General features: G+C 40.7%; 1 long non-coding RNA gene across 1 annotated transcript in view; it reads left to right on the top strand.

Annotated features, from left to right (window-relative positions):
- Nucleotides 1-17712, top strand: part of LOC114896370 — a 32244-nt gene extending 14532 nt beyond the window's left edge. Inside the window, exons 3-4 of the long non-coding RNA XR_003793759.1 lie at nucleotides 15144-15406; nucleotides 17453-17712. This is a non-coding gene — a long non-coding RNA (uncharacterized LOC114896370). The remainder of the gene's footprint in view (nucleotides 1-15143; nucleotides 15407-17452) is intronic.
- The last annotated feature ends 3307 nt before the right edge of the window (nucleotides 17713-21019 follow it).

Here is a 21019-nt window from a genome sequence, read left to right on the forward strand (position 1 = left end):
CTATCCACTGAGTTGCCAAGCCAGAAACTGGGCGTGTCTGGGCTCATTAAATCATGTTGATTGAATTTTGTAAACACCTCAAGTCATCTTTATCAGGTCCTCAAAAATCTCAGGCAGACAATTACAAGAGCCTCTTCACTTGCTTCTGCTTTGGGCTTTCCCCTGACTTCCCATGTTATGCTTCCAACCTGATGTCCACAGTGCCCAGAGGGAGCTCTCTAAAATGTCAGTGGTTTATGTCACGCTTGGGTTCAGTGGATTCTCATGAACGATCAGGATAAATCCAAAGCAGTATACAAGTTCCATGAACAAATACATGTGAAAAATGTTGCATTCTATCTACCTCCTTTGATTCACAGGGCATTTTAATATATTAAATGTTTTGAGAAGACCTGAAGTTAAACAGGCTTCTCTTGTTTCATTTAACCCACAATGTCTCAAACTTACTTAACTATGGAATTCTTTTCTCCCTGGTAATTCGTATCAGCCTTCATCCAGCCAGCATTCTCTAGGACATAGTTCAGGGAATTCACTTGGTGATCTGAGGGCAGATCTCTGACCTTGTCTTTCTGGGGGCCCTTAAGCTGATTCCTCTCAGAGTGGTTGCATTCAACTGCTGTACTTGATTAAACACAGCTGATTCAATAACATTTTTGAGTTAGATTTTAAATTTTAGACTTTTAAAGTCATTGAGGGCAATTCATTGATTTGACATTTAAAGGGAGCAAGGGTCAGAGAGGGAGATGTTATTCAAGGTCACATGGATAATAAATTAGACATTGAACTGCACACAAATAACAGCACAGAAAATAGCAACAATGGCATTTTGGGGGAGCAGATGAGAAAAATGTATATAACAAGAAAATCAATTGGGAAAAGAAAACAAAAATCAAGCAATGATTATCTAGAAGTTGTGCTTTCCAATAGACATATACTAAATACAAGCTACAAATGCAAGCCATGTAACGTAATTCTAATTTTTCCAGTAGTCAAAAAAGTAAAAAGAAACAGATGAAGTTAATTTGAATAACTTATTATATTTAAATCAACATATCCAAATTATTATTATTTCAACATGTAACCTACATTAAAACTATTAATGTGATATTTTGTACTTTTTAATGAAGTCATCAAAATCTGATGTGAATTTTACATATACAGCACATCTCAATTCAAACTAGCCACACTTCAAGTACTAGCAGCCATAGGTACCTAGTAGCTGTCATATTAGACAGCACAGAGATAGAACATTTCCATCATTTCACAGAGTTCTATTGGACAGCACTGATCTGGAGTGATGCTTCTGGACTGAGGATGATTTTGCTCCCCAGGAAACATCTGGCACTGTCTGGAGACGTTTTTAATTATCACAATTGAGGCAGGGGAAATACTGACATCTAGTGCATAGAGGCCAGGGATGCTGCTAAACATCCTACCATACACAAAAATTTATCAGGTCTAAAATATCAAAGGTGCTGAGATAAGAAACCCTAGTCTAGAGAATTGGTGAGCTAATGAGAGACCATAATCTGTTCTTTACAAAGGATATGATTTCTATATCGTTTATAGAAATTATAATCTCTTATTCATTCATTCAACAAATATTAATAGAGTTTCAAATACCACTGGGTGCTAAGTTGGGACTTTAGACATAAAGACACATCAAACATCATCAAATATGGTGAATGAATAAGCAATAAGTGCTATACTATGTAAGCCGCAGAGATGGAGCAAAGGAAGGAATAACATTGCTTAGGTTTTACTCCACTACAGGGTTAACATAAGGTCTATATACAGGTGAGCGAAAGGGAAGATCCAGGAAGGGAAACAAAAACATGAAATCAAGTCAATACTAGAGAAATCAGAAGGAAAAAGACTTTTTACAGAAAATAAATATAAATAATACACTAAGTTGAGAGACTGGGAAGGAAATCAAAAGGTAAAGTAGAGTGAAATGAGATCTAAGTTATATGTGCAGATAAACAGGAGAAAGGCCAGTGACTTTAGCCACAACTCTCTAGATTCCAATAATATCTTTTTGCTCAGGATCTTCGCTATCCTTTGGTCCTTCCTAAAGGATCCTCTCTACGCCTACTTCCAATAATGAGTTTTGATTTTTTTTCCCCCTTTGAGTAAAAAGAGCTTATTTTCTGGAAGGGTATCAAGTTGCTGTATACTGGGAGTGGAAGACAGGCTGACTGGAGATAGAACGGGGTCAGTGTCTGGACAGCAATCTGTCATGAAGCAAAGGCTGTCATAGACAGCCCTGGAGATGCAGACAAAGACGCATGACCATTGTTTTGCAGCGAGAGCCTTTAAAGCACCTTGGGGTCGCCATCCTGCACGGGGCCCCGAGCTTCCGTGTCGGACCACCTGCCAGGAAGTGTGCATCGAGCTGACCTCTCCCAACCCAATGTGAATAACTTCCGAGAGGTAGCCCCCCGTAAGGGCAGGGGCTGCAAGCCGATGAAAAAAGACAGGAGATTTATAGCTCTAGAATATCTCTGCCTTTTGAAAATGAAATGGCACATTAGGGCCAAAGAGGGGGCTTGGCTGAAAGGGCCTATCTCCAGGCATGACCAGTTCAATGTTCATTACCCAGTGCAAAAGCTTGGGTCGGTCCAGGCAAGTCTGCAGAGAAAAGAAAGGATTGGTGTGTTTAGTAACAGACAAGCAAAGGCTCCTCAAGACTTCTCTGATCCATTTTTCAAAAGCCTTACCCCAAATGATTTTTTTGTCCCAAAGGCAGTGTTTGCCTGGGAGCCTTGGAGGGGCCATCCCTCCTGCCAGCCTCTCAAAACAGGCTAGGTTCTCCTTTGAAGTATCTCGGGATCTGGAAGAGAACTCAGTATGCCATTAAAAAGCTCCTCAAAATAAAGAGAGCTAGGTTTTGTGTCTTTTGCGGTCATTTTGATTTTCCTAACCTCTAAGAAATTGTTTGCCCTCTTAAAAACCCTGCTGATTCTCTTAAACCCTGATGACTCTTTTAATCTCTGAAAAGTATCGACTCTATTTAAAAATAAGATGACAGCAGCATCCCTGCTGTCATTCCCACAAGGATAGAGAGTTACTTAAACTCCCAAGTCATCTGTGCTTTTTGACAGCAAGTTGGAAAGTGAGGGGTTTCACCATCAGAAAACATCACATTCTTGAAGGACGGATGTCTTCCTCCAAGTTTTGAGGGACAAAGAGAAGCTTTGGGCAGAAAGACTGAGGTGCAATTTCAGAGTTTCACTGTGGGCATGTCTGAGGCTGTACCGGGGAAATCCATACAATGAAAACACAGACAAGGGAGATTTGCACAGCTTTTAACTTAGGTCAAAAAAACATGTAATTTGTTAAGTAAGAGGGCACTAACACGTGCCACGTCACGCTGGATTTTCTTGAAAAATAAAAAAAAATCACAAAGTTAAACTTTCAGTCAACCTGAAAATATTAGCTTTTTATGGGGGCAGGGCGGAACGAATGGAACAGCAGAGCCTTTTTTTTTTTTTTTTTTTTGATTGCCCATTTTCTGAGTCTTCTCAGAGAAAGAATGATAGGGAGTGAGACAGACAGGAAACAGGGAGGGATGGGGGGAAAATATTTAGGAAAGTATTAAAGATACAGCCCAAGTAGAAAAGGTAGGTGTCTATGACTAATGATCAAAATATATGGCAGGGCACAATGATACATGTTGTTTTTCTAAGACTGAAATTTGAAATCTTTTAGTTGAAGGAAGAAAAATGCAAATGAGTCTGTAGCATATGGAATGTCATGGACAAGGCAGCTTGAAGCAATATTTGACCATTTCTAACTTTGAAGTGGCAAATACTTTTCCAGAAGTATAAATCACATGGATTTAGAAAGAAGAGATTTTAATTATAGAAAATTTCTCTTTTTAAACTATAAAAAAAATTTTGGAGAAAGAAAAAGAAAAGAGCTTCCCCACAAGATGTTAAGATCAAAGATCAGGATATGTGGACCAGAATTATTTATATTAATAAAACTCTGACAGAAAGCAGGGTATATAAGATACTGTGAGAGATTTCAGAATGAGTTTCACATCTGAAACTAGACACTGATGTTTTTTAAATGCTTTTCATTGAAATTTTTTCTTTCTCTTATTAAATAAAAATAACACCATCAAATTGGTAAATTTTCCCCATCTGGTTTTTAATTATCATGACTTCTCCTTATCATTGATTATGAGCGTCGTGTCCTAATAAGAAAGCCCTATCTCCGCTGTGTAACTCCCCTCCGACTTTCAGCCACCAGTCATGTGCTTTCTAAAATCAATTTTAAAATAATGGTGAGGAGGCTAAGATGATAATAGGATAGTTAATATCTTCTGAGGTCAGTGGATGCTAGTTTAAATCTGAAACAAACTCTACCTCTCTATCATTAATTATCCTTCCATCACCATTTCAAATATTCTCTCTGGTCTCTGAACACAAAAACTGATATCAAAAAATAGCAGTTCTATTGATGTCCTGGATTTTATGTTAGGACGTAATTTGGTGGGGGGAAATGGTGGACCCATGAGCAATCCTACATTTTTGCTCAAATGAAAATCCAGGAAGAGCTTACTGTACTTACACGCCCTGTCCTCCCCCTCATGGTACAGGCAGGAATGTGGAGGGAGCTCCGGCCCCCAGCGTCCACACAAAGAAGGTTGGACAATGAAGAAGGTCGACTCTTTCTATACAGACCTGTCTTTGTGCTCCATTTGGGGCTTGATCCTTGCGGCCCGAGAGCTCAGTAGATGCCACGGAGATAGATGTGATGTGTTTGCCTCATCCAGGGCAGCAGCTGAGCCACTTTCACACAGGCAGGCAGGTACAGCCGAGCCTGGTAACAGATGAGAACCCCTGGGGAGCCCTTGACTATGGAGAATGAACAATGAAAAGAAACCATATTGGACACAGATACAAAGGGAGTCCCCTGCTCCTTTTCTCTCCTCCCTTGTTCCCTTTCTCTCCTTCCTTAGGAAACATCCATGAATGTGGAAAGCTGTCTTTCCCCTGGAAGCATTTGAGTGCACGGGGGCTCCAGATGCTATTCTATGCAAATGGTTTCCACCCTGTCCTGCCTGGGGAGATGCTCTTTAACCCATCTGCATATCCATTTTCTGTCTTTTCTGGAAGGGAGAGGCAAAGGAAGAGATGAAAATACTTTCCAGACAACTGTTTCCACTGCTTCACTCTGGTTGAGTGGAAATGTAATCCGGCAGAAGTGCGGTCAGGTTGCTGTGGCTGTATACTTCAGGGTACCAAGGCCAGCGTCTTCAATGGGGGGAGGGGAGAAGTTAGGGAGCAAGCCCCAAAAGGTCAGTGAAGTATCCATGGAAAGCCTTAAAAACACTAGGTGTTTTCCTCAAACTTGGAAGTAGGGGTGAAAGTATTTGAAAAGACTTGGCACCAAAATTATGTAGGTACTTTCAGTGTAATGTAATTACATTTTATATTTCACTGTGAGAGGTGACCAACCTCTACTTTCCCTATTTGCTTTCAAAGTACGACAGTATGATTTTTTGTTGTTGTTTTTTATTTTACATTACCTGTTTAGGAAGTAAAACCAATTTCATTATTCTCGTTGTATGACTTTGAAAAAAACTTTTTTAAAGTACAAAGGATGACAACCCATTGCCAGGATTTTGAGTCAATAATTGTGAGGTAGACCACAGTTCAAAGCTGTATGTCAAGGAGGATTCCAGGAGTTTCAGAGTTTGGCACTTCAGTGTTCCTCATCCCTTCAGCCCATATTGACATTGAATCAAACTGAGAACTATAGCTCAGATAATGTTCAAACAAACTTGATATATGCTAGAATGTTTAAGGGCTATTTTAGAAGTATTATATAGCTGTCATGCATATTTGCCTCTTTATTAAATATGAATCTAACTAATATCCTGATGAAACGGACACATTTATATTATATTTTAAAATGTACTTTAGATAATTACACTGAGTTTTGAAAATTATGGTAGCATTATTGGTCTGCCAGTTTATGCTGATGTTTCTTAAAATGAGTAAATAATTCATCATCAAAGAAAATAATTTAATCTGTTAAAGGGGGTCAGTGCTTCCTGTACCATATTTATCTTCAAGGACACATGCATATACACACAGCCTATGTCTTGAAAACAATATTCTAGCAGGGAGTTTGTGATATGTAAAAACCCCTTGTGCTAAGGATGCTTTTGCTTCCATCCACATATATGTAAGATTCTGATATTAACACAGCAGATTTTTGTGTGTTTTTCCTTCTTAGAGAACATACAGCTATAGTTAAGAAGGGTGCACCTAAAATGATGGTAAAGAAATCTAAATTTAGGTCCTGGATCAAATAAAATAATAGTAGACTAAAGAAACAAAATACGGGACATATGTGCTCCCTCTTGCACTCATGGCAGACATCAATAATCAATCATGATACTTTACACCCTGCTGCAGCCTCAGAATCCTTCTCAACAGTACTCCAAGGAATCACTACTGTTAATCAAGCTGGCATACAGGGTAAGATGACCCTTTATGTGCCCTTCTTGGCCTAGTCCCTTAATCTGTTTGTGCCTCAGTTTCTCTATTAGGGAAATGATCACAAAAATTTGAGTTCTGTATGATATAGGATCATGAATTTCTGGAATAGATGATCAGGAAACATTACCTCTCTTTTTTTAAGTAAAAGTAAGGCAAGTAATCTCAATTAGGAGAGTCTGGGTTAACTCCATCTGAAAATAAAACGTTACATTATGCATAGTATTAGAAAGCTCCTTCATTTTTAGAATTCTATAAATTTAGAATGATAAATCAGTGAATAGCTTTTTAAAAATAATTGTGCTAAGGGCTTTCCTGGTGGCACAGTGGTTAAGAATCCGCCTGCCAATGCAGGGGACACGGGTTCGAGCCCTGGTCAGGGAAGATCCCACATACCGTGGAGCAACTAAGCCTGCGTGCCACAACTACTAAGCCTGCGCTCTAGAACCCGTGAGCCACAACTACTGAGCCTGTGTGCCACAACTTTTGAAGCCCGCGCACCTAGAACCTGTGCTCCACAACAAGAGAAGACACCACGATGAGAAGCCCACACACGGCAACGAAGAGTAGTCCCTGCTCGCCGCAGCTAGAGAAAGCCCGTACGCAGCAATAAAGCCAAAAATAAATTTAAAATAATAATACTTGTGGTAAATGTTATAGAGTAAAATCCATCTATATCTATGTCTATCTATCCATCTATCTAGACTTATTTGGTAGCTATCTTCTCCAAAAGGGAGGGTACCATATTTTTTTTGTTGTTCGCCACGTAAAACCCTGACATATCCTAGAGTCTCTGTGCATTGGAATCACCTATGCAGGTTTTTAAAAATCCCACTTCCCAGGCCAAACCCTGAAGAGTTCCATCAGAGGGAGGGAAACTCAGGCATCTGTGCGTTTTAAAGCTCTATTCCAATGTGCAGCTAAGACTGACAAACCACTATTGCCTAAGGAGAAACATCAATGTAAATTGCCACGGCAAGCCCACATATTTTCATGTTAAAATACGCTAGATAATTTTAACAGTCCAGCACACAGCCACACTGAAGCAGCACTGTAGGTTATGAAAGCCATGTAAATATTAGGGTCAACTCCAGCACCCTCAAAGGAGATAGGGGTGTGGCCGTAGATGTATTGACTGTGCAAAACAGTGTTTTTGCTGTATGTGCCACATTCGCGTACTGGCCTATGAATGGACTGAATTCAGAAACAAAACACTCCTCTTTTCAATGAGCCTAGCAGTTTGCCAGTGATGAGTACAAAAGCTGGGGAAAGGTCTTATGCTCGTTCACAGTTGGAGCTAAGCTGGTGGGATCGTATCTCTCAAAAGCGTGGCTAGAGGCCATAAAAACAAGGAGACTGAAAGCTTGATGCCTCCTAGATATCCACTGAAAGTGAGTGGGTGAGTCAAGGCAAATGCAGCCACCTGTCTGTAAGACATGTATTTAGAGAAAGGATTTATGCAAAGCATCTCGTTGTCTTTTACTGTGGATACCCACTTGGTCTCCAAAGCCAGGAACTGGTGAGCTTTGGGTGGGCAGCTCAAAGGTTGGTTATAGTACTCTGTGCGGGAAGCAACAGTTGGGGTGGGGGACAAAGATTTGGGGTCACAAGAGACTGATCTGAGACGTTGCTTTTGGTAATCATGTGCCCGTTGCCTGTCCTCTGGGTCTCAACCTTCTCAATTTTATAACTAACAATATTTACCTAGAAGGATCGTCTTAAGGGTCAGCTGTAAGGCCCTATATAAATGATGTTCGTTAGCATTGCTTTGTGCCTTACAGTAGCCATCACGCTGCTCCAATTTTCCTTTTATACAATGAGAGAGACCCACCTGCTTTACCAGAACATTATATAGATGACTCAGTAATGTTATTCTGCTGCTTTTGTAAAACAAACAAACAAACAAAAAAAAACAACCTTAGAAACACTACATTTTGTCGAACTATTCAATAAAGGTCATTTGTGAATGGGCCAAGATCATAAACTAAGCACAAGTTCCAGCCTTCCGTTCCTTCCTGAAACTCTAAAAATAACAGAATTAAAAAAAAAAACCTGACAAAGTCTGAGGAGATATTATTCATATAGTGAAAAATGGGAAACATTTCTATGATTAAATAATATACGACATATTCACATAGTGGAAAACTATGTAGTCAGTCAAATGTTTCTGGGAAAGTTTCAATGACATAAAAAGTGCTTTTATAAAATGTGAAATGGAAAAAACAGGATTAAAAACTATATATGCAATAAAGTCCCAATTAAGTGAAAGCAAATAAATGATTATAAAAGCACAGGAAAAACAGACGGGAATATACTCAACCCTAGTCATTAAAAAAAAAACTCTAGGTTTTTCTTTTTAATATTTTACTGCATTAAAAACCTTTTTTTCAATTAGTATGTGTCAGTTTTACGTTAAAATTATTCCATCGAAGCACTAGAAATAAAAGAACTATGTTATCGGGGCTTCCCTGGTGGCACAGCGGTTGAGAGTCCGCCTGCCGATGCAGGGGACGCGGGTTCGTGCCCCGGTCCTGGAAGATCCCACATGCCGCGGAGCAGCTGGGCCCGTGAGCCATGGCCGCTGAGCCTGTGCACCCGGAGCCTGTGCTCCGCAACGGGAGAGGCCACAACAGTGAGAGGCCCGCGTACCGCAAAAAAAAAAAAAGAACTATGTTCTCTTTGGAAGAAAAATAGCACCTTGCTCAAATCATCACAGATAATCCCTCTCACTCACTTACTCACTCAGTTGACAGTCACACACACGTGATTTTTCTGAGCATTTCCTCCATGTCTCCGAAAACTGATCACCAGGCTCCAAAGTGCCTGAAACCCCACTGGGGCAGGTGGAACGTGCCTTCTGTCTAGATTAACTTTGTAGTAACATGACATGAATGTTTGAGATGACAAGCAAATGTCTGTCCCAGAGAGAAAAGTTTTAATATTTTTACCACTCTCAATCATTCAACTTTATGTGTAAATAAGAGCTTTCTGATATTTTTTACATAAATCAGACAGGCCTTGGCCCAGGACCTAGTTGCCTAGAAAATTAGTGTCATTTGCAAAATCTGAAATAATGACCTCCTGCTCCATGGAAGTGTTTTCCTACTTTCCTCACGTCCTATCATCCCAAGACCCACTATTTTGTTTTAAGAGCGGTGCGAGAGAGAACTAGGGACATTAGAATGCAGTGTAGCTAACCTGGGGGAGAAGTTGTTTACCAAGATGGTTCATTTCTTTCCTGCATGGACTATTCAGAACCACAAAGAACACATGGCTTCTGAAAGGCAACATTTTGACGCAGAAAGGTATCCTAGGGTATCCTTTTGGATTCAGTTCTCAGCATCCTCTTTCCATTTGGAGTGCCTGCTGATGCCTCTTTTGTAGCTGCATCCAGTTATCCAAGCCCTGTATCTCCCCCACTCAACACACATAATGGTTAAATGCAGAAGGTGAATCAGATGCTCCTGTTGTCCTCAAGATCCTGCTCAGATACCACCAGGATGTTTAATCGCCCTGCCCCATCTTTGAGGGAATTTGCAGAGCACTTCCGCAACCCAAGGGCCAGCCCCTTCTATAATGTTTATACTTTTCTCCCAGCACAATTCTTTTACAATGAGCCCCTTGACAATTCTGATTATGAGCTTAGTCCATACTAATCTGATCCAGCATTTCAATAAGGATGGCTAAAAAGATGATGGGCATGACACCTGTCCTTCTCCCGGCCCAGTTGATAACCCAGATCTAGCAGCTGAATAGAAGCTAATGAAATTGTTTTGTATAATAATCTTATCCTTGGTGTTATCTTATTTTCCTACATCTATTTTCCCTTCACTTTCATTTAAATATCCACTTATTTTTAATATATTTTGTAATCATTTATAAGCTATTTCAAATCTTTGGGGGAAGAAGGAAAGTATATGAACATTTATTTATTGACATAAAAGTTTCATCCAAGTCACTGGACAGAAGCCAGAGCTTCACAGTACCTTTTGTGATCATTGGCCTCAATCCAACAAATCGGACTGCTGTATACTCATAGAAAGAAAATAGATTGTCGTTTCAGAGAGAAATGGCTTCGAATGCTGTCTCCTCAATGTGCAAATCTGAAAGCACTTATTCTCTTTGAGGATTGGTTAATAAACACAATATAAAGCTAGGTAAAACAATGCATCTATGATTAAAATAATTTCTGAGATATTAACCTGTTGATTTCCTCAGAATTTCCTTACTAGTCTTGGCTTTCCCATCTCTACCCCTCCCTGCCCTGAGGATGTTCTATACTCACTTCTTGGGGTAATATTATGGCAAAATGGAAAGAGAAAGTGAAAAATCAGCTCTTAGCTTTTGAGTTTCAAAATGAACTTTTGTAACTCATGGCAGGGGTAAAAGTACGAGAGGAAGGGATTTGGAGACCCAAACCTCAAGACCTTCATGGGCCAGGGCATAATATTTTTGCCTAAAATAATAGATTAGGAAAATGTAAATGATGTGATCATGAATCTCCTCTTTGCAGAAGAGATGAGAATCCTAAGGATTGGAAGGAGAGAGAAGCAAAATGGGAAAGCAAGACTGAGATCATGGTGAAGATCTTTAACAGGAAACCATGAAGTCTATTCTAGACAGACCAAGAACAATGGTGAAGATAGAGAGGCAAGAACCAGAGGCAAAGTAGAGCCTCTGTTTCTGAGATCTGAAGAACCCACAGTGGTACACAAGCAGAGTCCTGCCGCATGGTCTTGGTACTGGAGTAGTAGAAACCGTGTGTCTAGGGAATTCCCTGGTGGTCCAGTGGTTAGGGTTCCATGCTTTCAGTGCAGGGGGCACCTGTCCCTGGTTGGGGAACTAAGATCCTGCATGCCGTGCCACGTGATCAAAAAAAAAAGAAACTCTGTGCCTAGGCAGACAGAGCCTGAGCCAGTCCCGCTGAGAGCATCTAAAAGATTCCTCCCCTTCCTTGAGAAAAGTTCTAAGTGGCCAACCAGGGGTGGTGGACCTAGAGAGGTCTTGTGGCCAAATTAAGGAAGACCAGGTTGATCTTCTCTCTATGTACCCACTACCTTGAGACTGTTGTTGACTCCCAGGGTATGCAAATATTAATAAGAGGCTGTGTAGTGTAGCGATTAAAAGCATGAGTGTCTTTGGACCAGTCTGCCTGGTCAAAATCCTAGCCCTGCCTTGCACTAGCTAAGAGATATTAGATAACATTCTTTGCCTTTCTGTGCCTTGGTTTTCTCATCTATATAATAGGAAACACAATAACACATACCTCATAGGGCTGTTGAGAGAATTAAATACATTATTATATCTAAAACCTTAGAACAGTGCCAAGCCCAGAATAAGTACCTTATGTGTTAACAAAATAATGGTTATTAGCATTCCTATTATTACTACTATTATTTTATGTTTTCTATTATACAACTTCCCTTTCTTTCCTGCCTTCTTTACTTGACAAACTCTGATGTATCCTTCCAAACTGTAATTGCATCTGCCCCCAACTGGCAACCCTCATCAGAGCCACATGACGAGAAGAGAAGCAAGTCTCTAAAAGAAGTGAGAGGCATGTGGCTTAAGCTGGGCCAATTGGAGGATTGCTTTAAATATAATATATCCATGGATTAGAAATATGGAGGTTGATGAAGATTTTGTTAGCAAGAGCAGCTTTACTGGAGAGAAGGTGATGGGGAAGAAACCAGGTTGTTTTGTGTTCAGGACTGAATGGGAGGGAAGTCTGTGGAAAGAGCATGTGCAGATTCCTTGTTCAAGATGTGTAGCTGTGCAGGGAAAGAGAGATTAAGTCCTTGCAGTCACGGAGATAGAGAAATTGGGAAACTGTGATTTTAGATGAGTTGCACATGTGGATGTTGAATTTACCCTGGACAATGGAAGGAATCCACGTCCTTGATGAATCTGTGAAAACAGCCAGGACACCAGGGGTCCAACCAGATGAGAGAATCAGTGAAAGATAATTTTTGCATAAAAATGGTGATGTGGAAGGAACAGAGCTCACATGCAAATGCTGGCTCCTGAGTTGGACGGAGTTTCAGAGCAGAAGTACAGTCAGGCCGCATGAGCAAGCATAGTGTTATGGGGTGAGTTTTGTCCCCCCAAATTCATGTGCTGAAGCCCTAGTCCTCAGTACCTAAGAATGTGACTCTTTTTGGAGTTGTAGTCTCCAAATATAAAGAGGTAATTAAGTTAAAATGGGTTCCTTAGGGTAGGCCCTAATCCACCATGACTTATCCCTTATAAGAAGAGATAAGTAGGACACCAACGACACAGACAGAGGGACAACCATGTGAGGACACAGCGAGAAGGGAGCCACTGGAAAGCCAAGGAGAGAAGCCTCCAAAGAAAGCAAACCTGCCGACACCTTGATCTTGGACTTCCAGCACCCAGAATTGTGAGAAGATACATTTCTCTTATGTAAACCACCAGCCTGTGATATTTTGTTCTGGTAGCCCTAGCAAACTAATACACATGGGTAGAGTTAACCAGGACAGGGCGTTTGACCAAGGCAGGAGGAGTCAAGGACTCTGCTAATCATCTCCTAGGGGAGGAGGCCCACACTCACAGAAACATTCAGGTGGGCTATTGGTCCCAGGCAAGTCTTCTGTATGTACTCGTGTAAAGGGAATACTCTATATGGGAAGAAGAGGCAAGTAGGAAGGAACTTCCCCTCTTTAGGGGCTGGTGGGGACAACAGAAGCCTGGGTCCTTGAGTGGCACTTCTGAGTAATTAGAGAAATACCTTCATTCCCAGGAGACACAGAATTGCATAATTAGCAAAGCCTCTTAAGGCTCAGAGTAAGACATTGGATCCAAGTGGGGAAGGCTAAACTAGTGAGGATAAAAGCCACATTGAGTCAGGAGACCTACGAGCTCTTGATGGAGCTCTGTTGGTTCCCATGGTTCCTACCACTCCTGAAATCTTGCTGACACAGCATCATTGCCTGATGAATACTTTGAGCTCTAAACTATGACCTGAAATTCCAGATACCCTGTAGTCATGAGCACCCATGCCTACCTGAACCTTAAGGGGCCTAGCCAGGTGCAGCACCCTAATCCATGCCAACCGTATCCCAGTAAGGGTGGATAGCACTTACTCCAGGAAACTTCCATAAGGACCCAACTCAGATGACTTGTGTTGGAACATCACCATCACTTGGTGTTCCTTTCTCAGCACTCCTAGAAAGACACACTATGTAAAACAGAAACTCCTTGGATTTTCCCTCTTACAATCACTCTGATGTAAGAGGGTGGAACAGAGCTTGATGAACAGAGGAAATATAATTACCAATGATCACAAGGTCTTAGAAGTCTCCATGGTCCTCAGGGTATCTGCACCATGATAAAGCCATAATCACAGGGGAGGAAAGGGAGGGACATGGGAGATCTCTGATGCCAGGAACCTGTAGGCCTCTGTGTCATTCTCTGTTGATGTGTGACTTGTTCCAAGCCGGGGTTTTAAGTATTTTTCTTCTCACAATTGCCAACTCACCCATTCCCATGCACTCTTGGTTCCTGCTTGGAAAACCTCTAATTTTTTTTCCCACTGCCCACTTTCCCCATTCGTAATTTGACTAAATTATTTTAAACTTTCTCCATCAGTATCTAACGTCTTAGAGCTTATGTACTAATTAATATGCTTGCAACCTTTCATATATTTCTAGTCTATCAACTCAATAAAAGATCCAAAAGAGAGTAGATTTTTTTAAAGTATGTCCTTTTCAATAAGATCAAAGTCAAACCGCCATTCAACTTAAAAAATATTTAGGGTAAAAATAGAGCAATTCTTCCTGGTACTTCGCTTCTCTTCTTCATTGCTGCTGACATTCACTTATTTGACAGAGTTTTGCAGAAAGAATTAGGAGAAAATGTGAACCAGAGCCCCTGCTTGTGGTCCCACTGCCTTGTTCATCTCCTCAACTTGCTGAGACAGAAGGAGAAATCAGGGGAGGGGTGGGATGAAGAAGACAGAGGGCATGAGGAGAGACAAAGAGAGGAGCAGAGATAGAGAAGCAGAGAGAGACAGAGAGAAGGTAAATGGAGAGGGAATAAATATATTAGGTAGTAACATATGGGAACCCGAAGAGGCAGAAACCAGGCATTAAAACTTTTATTTTATCTCATATTTACTTGCTAGAATATAAGCAGAGAGATTAGATGCTTTTAATGGGGGTGTGTGTGTGCCATTTTCAGCCAGGATAGATAAGTCTTTGGAGCACTTAGCAGCAGGCTAAACAAATTGTCTTAACTGCCTTGAATGCGCTGAGCAAACTTGCCATTTTTATTCATGGGCCTCTGAACCATGGCTCCCAATGGATCCATGAAGATTAAATAAATTATGTCTCCAATCATTAGTGAGCCCCACTCTCTTTTTCATGGCGAAAGTGGAGCCTGCATGCTGTGGACAGAATCTCGGCTTTCTAATGGGCAAGAAAAGAGTTTGTCTTTGCTTTGCGAGGGGCCTAGGCAGAAGATTGAAGATAGTGCCTGGGTCCAACGCAGCCTATCCAGCTGACGGAGCACGGCCAGAGCATGGGAAAGGGGATGAGGGGCATCTTGCCCACTGGGGTCCTTTAGCTGAAAGGGTGACTTCAAGCAGTAATGTTCATTCTTCTCTGGCAGCCAAGTCTCTGCTTCAACTGCAAAAGGAGAGAGAAATGGAGGGGAGCTCTTCCGTGTGTCTCATGGGACATGCTTTCCTAGAGAGGAGAAGAATAAAACCTTGCCTAATGTCGCCAGGAAAGATGCCCAACCCCTACAAGAACCCAAAGTGCCTTTCCTTACAGTGATCCACAGCTTCATTATCACTCCAGACCAAGACCCTCCAGGCATCTGCCCCATCCCTTCGTTCTGGTGATGACCTCAAGCCTGGACCAACCGTCGAGGTCAGCAGGGAAATGGGAAATCTATCCTGAAAACTGTCACTTTCCTCTGCTCTCTCCCCCCACCTCCGTATTCCTCCCCAAGGTTTGTTCTTCTGTTAGATGTCAAGTTGATGATTCTAAACCCCAGATGTGTCATGCTCAGTTAGTGAATAACAGACTGTCAAATAGAGCAATAAATCTTCTTGCTCAGTGACTGCTGTGCAGGGCCGCCATGCCAAAGCACTCACTAATTCTGTGTGATGAGTGAGGCTGGCGGCAGCCGCATGTTTCCCAGGGACCGGTATCAAGGTGCAGACATATTGAGATGGGATGATTCCTGGATCAGGCCTGTTTTTCTGGCCCCTCACTTCATGACGGGAAATCCAAAGGCGGCCTGCCCTGTGAGCACTGCTAATTATGTTGGCTTACTGCCTCTTCGGAATCTCTCTCATTCCTGAGATTCTAACAACTTTTTCAGAGAATAGCATGGTCCTGGCAAACTGGTGGTTTGGATTATCGTGTGAGGGTGTCTTTTAATGTTGGGATTCCTGCATTTTTCTTTATCAGATGGTAAGAGGTGGGGCTTTTCTGTAATCAGCCAGAACATTGGGGATCTCTCTTTTCCCCTTTTTAGGTTTGCTCCCTTAGCCATTCCTCTGGACAGAAAGCATTGAGTTGGTTTCATAAGGACCAGGCAATAGAATAGAATGGATTCCTGGGATCCAGCCAACAATATTGCTAGCCTCATAGCTGTTCTAGATAGTTGTATTTTTCCTTATTCTAGGTGAGATTTTCGCCAGGGAAGGGACACAAAAGTCACTTATTTCCACTAAGTGAACATGACCCAAAGTGGTGACAGGATGGGAACTTTGCGCACATCCATGCTGTAAGAAATATGGAGGGCTCTTATGTGCCTAGGGGTATGATATCTTTGACTCAATGGCTAAGAGCAGAGAGTCTAAACAGACTGCTGGGATTTGCATCCTGCCTCTGCTGTATGACCCTGAGCATGTTACTTAAATACTTTTTGCCTCAATTTCCATAGCATAATATTAACACTCACTACATAAATCCAGTGGCGAACCAAATGATGTTATGCCTGTAAAGTGCTTAACACGGTGTCTGGGATGTAGTCAGTGTTCGGAACGTGATAGGAATTATTAGTACAATAACACGGATGACCAGGGTTTCAGTATTTAAGGTTCATTGTTGCTCCTGGCTTATTATTTTACCTTTGACAATCATTTACTACTCCTCTGTGTGTGTTCTGTTTATAAAATCAGCATTTCTATCAGAATTGTGAGATATAAAACTGGGATTTAACTGCTTGTGCTCACTTTTGGAGAAATTCAGCGACTTATCATGTCTAGGCATTGTTTAGCTGGAGGCAAGTATGAAGAAATCCCTTTATGTCCTCTTAGTCTGTTTGTCATTTGTTCTTTTTCCAACTCCTAGAATAAGAGAATCATATCATGGGAGGGATGTCGAGGTTGAAATATTTAGAAATAGCATTGATATTTATCTCATCCTGTAAGGTAAAAGTTTTGGTGTAGGCAGGGAATTTAACACCCAAGTATAGGTTTTTCTAATCATTGACTTCATAATTTACTTGGGTCCCACAGAAGCTACTACACATGAACCAAAATATATTTGTACCTTCTCAGTTTGACTTCTGGGCAAATCCCTGGTGATTTACTTTGTAATTGGGGCCAGAATTTGTCCTATTTAGGTAAAAATCCTCAGTTTTCACATAGGAACTATTAGATTGCCAAATTATCCCCACCTCCAGCTCAAGTATTAAGTGTGTTGCTTCTAAAACCATAGACTATTTCCTCCATGGAAAATGTCATTTGCCCCCATAAACTCCTTCATAGTTAACAATCCAGAATATACCTTCTGTAGATTCCATGATGAACTGATTACTGAAAGGAATTGGTTAAATGCAAAATCCCAAAGATATCATCTACTTTGTGTTTTTCTTGAAGCCTAGATTGTCTCCTAATTTTTTTTTTTTTTTGCGGTACACGGACCTCTCACTGTTGTGGCCTTTCCCGTTGCGGAGCACAGGCTCCGGACGCGCAGGCTCAGCGGCCATGGCTCACGGGCGCAGCCACTCCGCGACATGTGGGATCTACCCGGACCGGGGCATGAACCCGTGTCCCCTGCATCGGCAGGCGGACTCTCAACTACTGCACCACCAGGGAAGCCCTCCTGATTTTTGATTTTCTATCATGACAGTCTATGGAAAAGCAATTATTTTAAAAAGATGCATTAGCGCAGGCTAATCTCTATCTGCCTAGTGGAATTCAACTCTGGTGCTTGTATGTGGGTGGCTTGTGATCACAAAATTAAATAATTCTTACATTAAAAGAGCTCTCAGTGTGACTTCTTTTAGAGGAGGCCTGAACAGTGACAGAAAAGAGTTCTGACTCTTTCACTTATAACTGTGTGACCCTGGAAAGTCACGTCACTTCTCTGAATCTCAACTTTTTCCTTTGTGAAATGAGGTGATAAAATGTGGCAATAAGCCAAGCTAATGTGCATAACTTCCAGGCACAAAGTAGTAATTCAAAAAATAATAACTATTATGAGGCTTATTATTCAGCCAACAAGCAACTTTAGAGACATAGAAGAAGTTATGTCAAGACAATGACCCAGTAATAAACGAAGCAATTTACTGATTCAGTTGTTCAGTGTTCAAGTAACCATGCGTGGATTGCTTATTTAATGGGTTTACAAGGTTTATGTTGAATAAGGACCCTGGTTTCAACATATTTGATCAGGGCGAAAAGGCATTAAAAAATTTAGCAACATACCTCTTCCAACATTAAGTTCCCCAAATCTTTAGAAGCTACGTTGTCGAAGAGAGATACTTCTCCTTACATGATGTGTAAACTATTCCTCGTGTCGGTCTTTGGTACTCACAGTAAGATGAGCTCCTTGCTTTTCTCAAAACCCCGATCCCTTTTTTTTTTTTTTTTTGTGAGGATGAAGTTTATTTATCTTTCTCCTTGTTACATTCTTCTTATTTTAATACTTCAGGTGTACCATTGCCATATTGTAGTACAGAGTTATTAGAGAGGTTTCATAGGTGGAGGATAGAAATGACAAAGAAAAGAGCTGACATTGGATCAGACGGACAATCAAAGGCAAGAGAAAAGTCCATTTCAAAGCCATTTAGTGCCAAAAGAACTAGAGCTCTGAGACCAATGATGAGTCCTTAATATAACATGAAAGTTTTACAGTGAATTATTGTTATATATTATACTCAAAAAGGGAATTGTTTTAAAAAATCAAGAGAAAATTATACCTAGGAATTTCTACACGCTATAAATTTTATTCTAAATTGTGTGTCTTTCAGAAAACATTAATTGGTCATTAATACAGCTTTATGCACAGACGCTTAAATAAAAATTTCTGTTGGCTGGAACAAATTGTCCAACTCTATGTCTTATGATTAATTGATAAATTAATTGATAAATTAATGAATAATTTAGCTGTTCAAGTCCGTAAGGACATAATCAAGGTACAATGCCTGCTCAGTAGAAATGTGCTGCGGTTGTATCTCAGCTTCCTCAGCACTGTTACTCTTATAAATTAAAACCAACAGAGAAATCATCAGAAACCTCCAACAGCTCTTTAGAACTGAGGCTGAGGACGAAATGCCAACCATTGGGAGTCGCTAACCACCTTGATCGTTACTGCCATCCTGAGCTACCACCTGGCCTAGCCAATCTTCATTTTCCATCTTGACTAAGAGACTGTTTGCTTCGTTGTGGTACAGCCAGAAGACACAGCTAATGCTCAGTCCATATATATTTTAGAAATCAATTAAGCAACCTATTTTTAACTTGGTATCATCCGTTTTGGGCTCTGGCTTGACCTTTTCTCTTTTCAAGAGCCAGCATCTGTGAAGTCTTAACTGCACTCTCCCATTCTGCGCTCACACCCTCACTAGAGTCTCCCCAGCTGGTGCTTGTGATTCTTTACAGCCCTCTTTTTCATTCTGCTTTTTAAAAAGTTAATTGTTTATGTGTCAATATCCTTCTCTACCCTGGAATCCAGGACAAGCTGAGAATTCAGGGGGCGATGGAGGAAGCCAGACCCTGGTGAGCTTGAGCTATGGTCATCATCTCAATACCTTTATTTAATTTAAAAAACGACACCCAGTCAAATGGTATCAGTATCTCCACTCTTCATGGAGGTGAAATTCCTTATTTGTTTTTTTTTTTCTTCCTCATCCCACCACAGGACTCAGCCATTTCGTGATGTGGGATGCCAAGCTGTCCCAACACTGGCAAGGTTAATTCCCACGAATTAGTAATATATGTTTGTACAAGGGTCAGTGGGAATTGTTTAAAAAAAAAGGATCAGCTTTTCAGTTGGTAGATAGATTTTTAGATTTAGATTTAATTCAGGTTTCAGCAAATTTGTAGAGAATCCTGTCAGTCTGTAATTCCATGTAAAAATCTCATGGGCAGTTTTATAATATTAAATATTTGGGGAGCCTAGAAGTCCACAAAGAACAATGCAGATCTCTGTGATTTAAATTTTTTTAATATGTTAAAATTAGAATAATTTTATCTTCTGCATGCTTGTTTATTAAGAATGTGGAAATAAGGGGTGGAAATCTCTGTATGTTCAATGTTGTTCCTTTGGAACTATGTAACAACCTAGAGATCACTCAGTTTCTCAATTCTGGCTCCATTTCAGCCTTGATGACTTGCCCAGATTTACACAATTTCTACTTTACAAACTCTTGTTTATTCAACATTGTGGCTTCTTTTTGCCTTTGGAGAAAATCAGAAGTAAAAGGAAGATGGGCTCTCAAGAAGGAGTAATTTTAAATGAAGAAAGCCAAAACAATTATCTTTCCAAATTCTGACTGCAACCAGTGTTTATAACCTTCTCTCCCTCAAAGTCTATTACTAAATATAAATATTACAAAACCCGGCTTGCTTAAGTTTAATCTTCTCTTAGTTCCCTTGACCTTATAAGACAACAGGAATAAGAGAATTCACTCAATTATTCATTGTGAAAGTAAATAATTGGAGGGGGAAAAAAAACTTCCATTAAGAGAAAACTCATCAAATAAGTCCCTATTATTCAGTGCCATTAAAAAATATGACCTAGGTTTCAGCACAGGAGGTGACTGTAGTATATTTTCTACCTCTGACCTCATCTTCCACCACACTCTCCATTGCTCTTGGTGCTTAGGTCACACTAGTCTTCTTTCTGTCCCTTAAACATGCTATACTTGTTGCTACCTCAGGGCCTTTGCATCTGCTCTTGCCTCTGTTTGGGATACTCTTCCCTAAGATTGCCTTTTCCTCATCATTCTCATTAGCTTTCTACCCTTTCTTCACAGCATTTCCTCTTCAGAAATTACTTTAGTATGTATGCTCACTTATAAACTGTATTGATTGTTTTCTGCCTTCAGAAAATGTTATCTGGGGTCAGGGCCTTGGTCAACTTTGTCCACCACTGTATCCCCCAGTGCTTGGAAAAACCACTTGGCAGGGAATAGCTACTTGATTGATAGTTGTGGATACATTAATAAAGGAATCAATGAATATGACCTTGGGTCAGTTGCTTTAGCTTCCTTGGTTTCCTCATTAGTAAAGCAAGGATAAA

The sequence above is a fragment of the Monodon monoceros genome, unplaced genomic scaffold, assembly GCF_005190385.1.
Source record: "Monodon monoceros isolate NGI ecotype Baffin Bay Population unplaced genomic scaffold, NGI_Narwhal_1 Super_Scaffold_15, whole genome shotgun sequence".
Lineage (NCBI taxonomy): Eukaryota > Metazoa > Chordata > Mammalia > Artiodactyla > Monodontidae > Monodon > Monodon monoceros.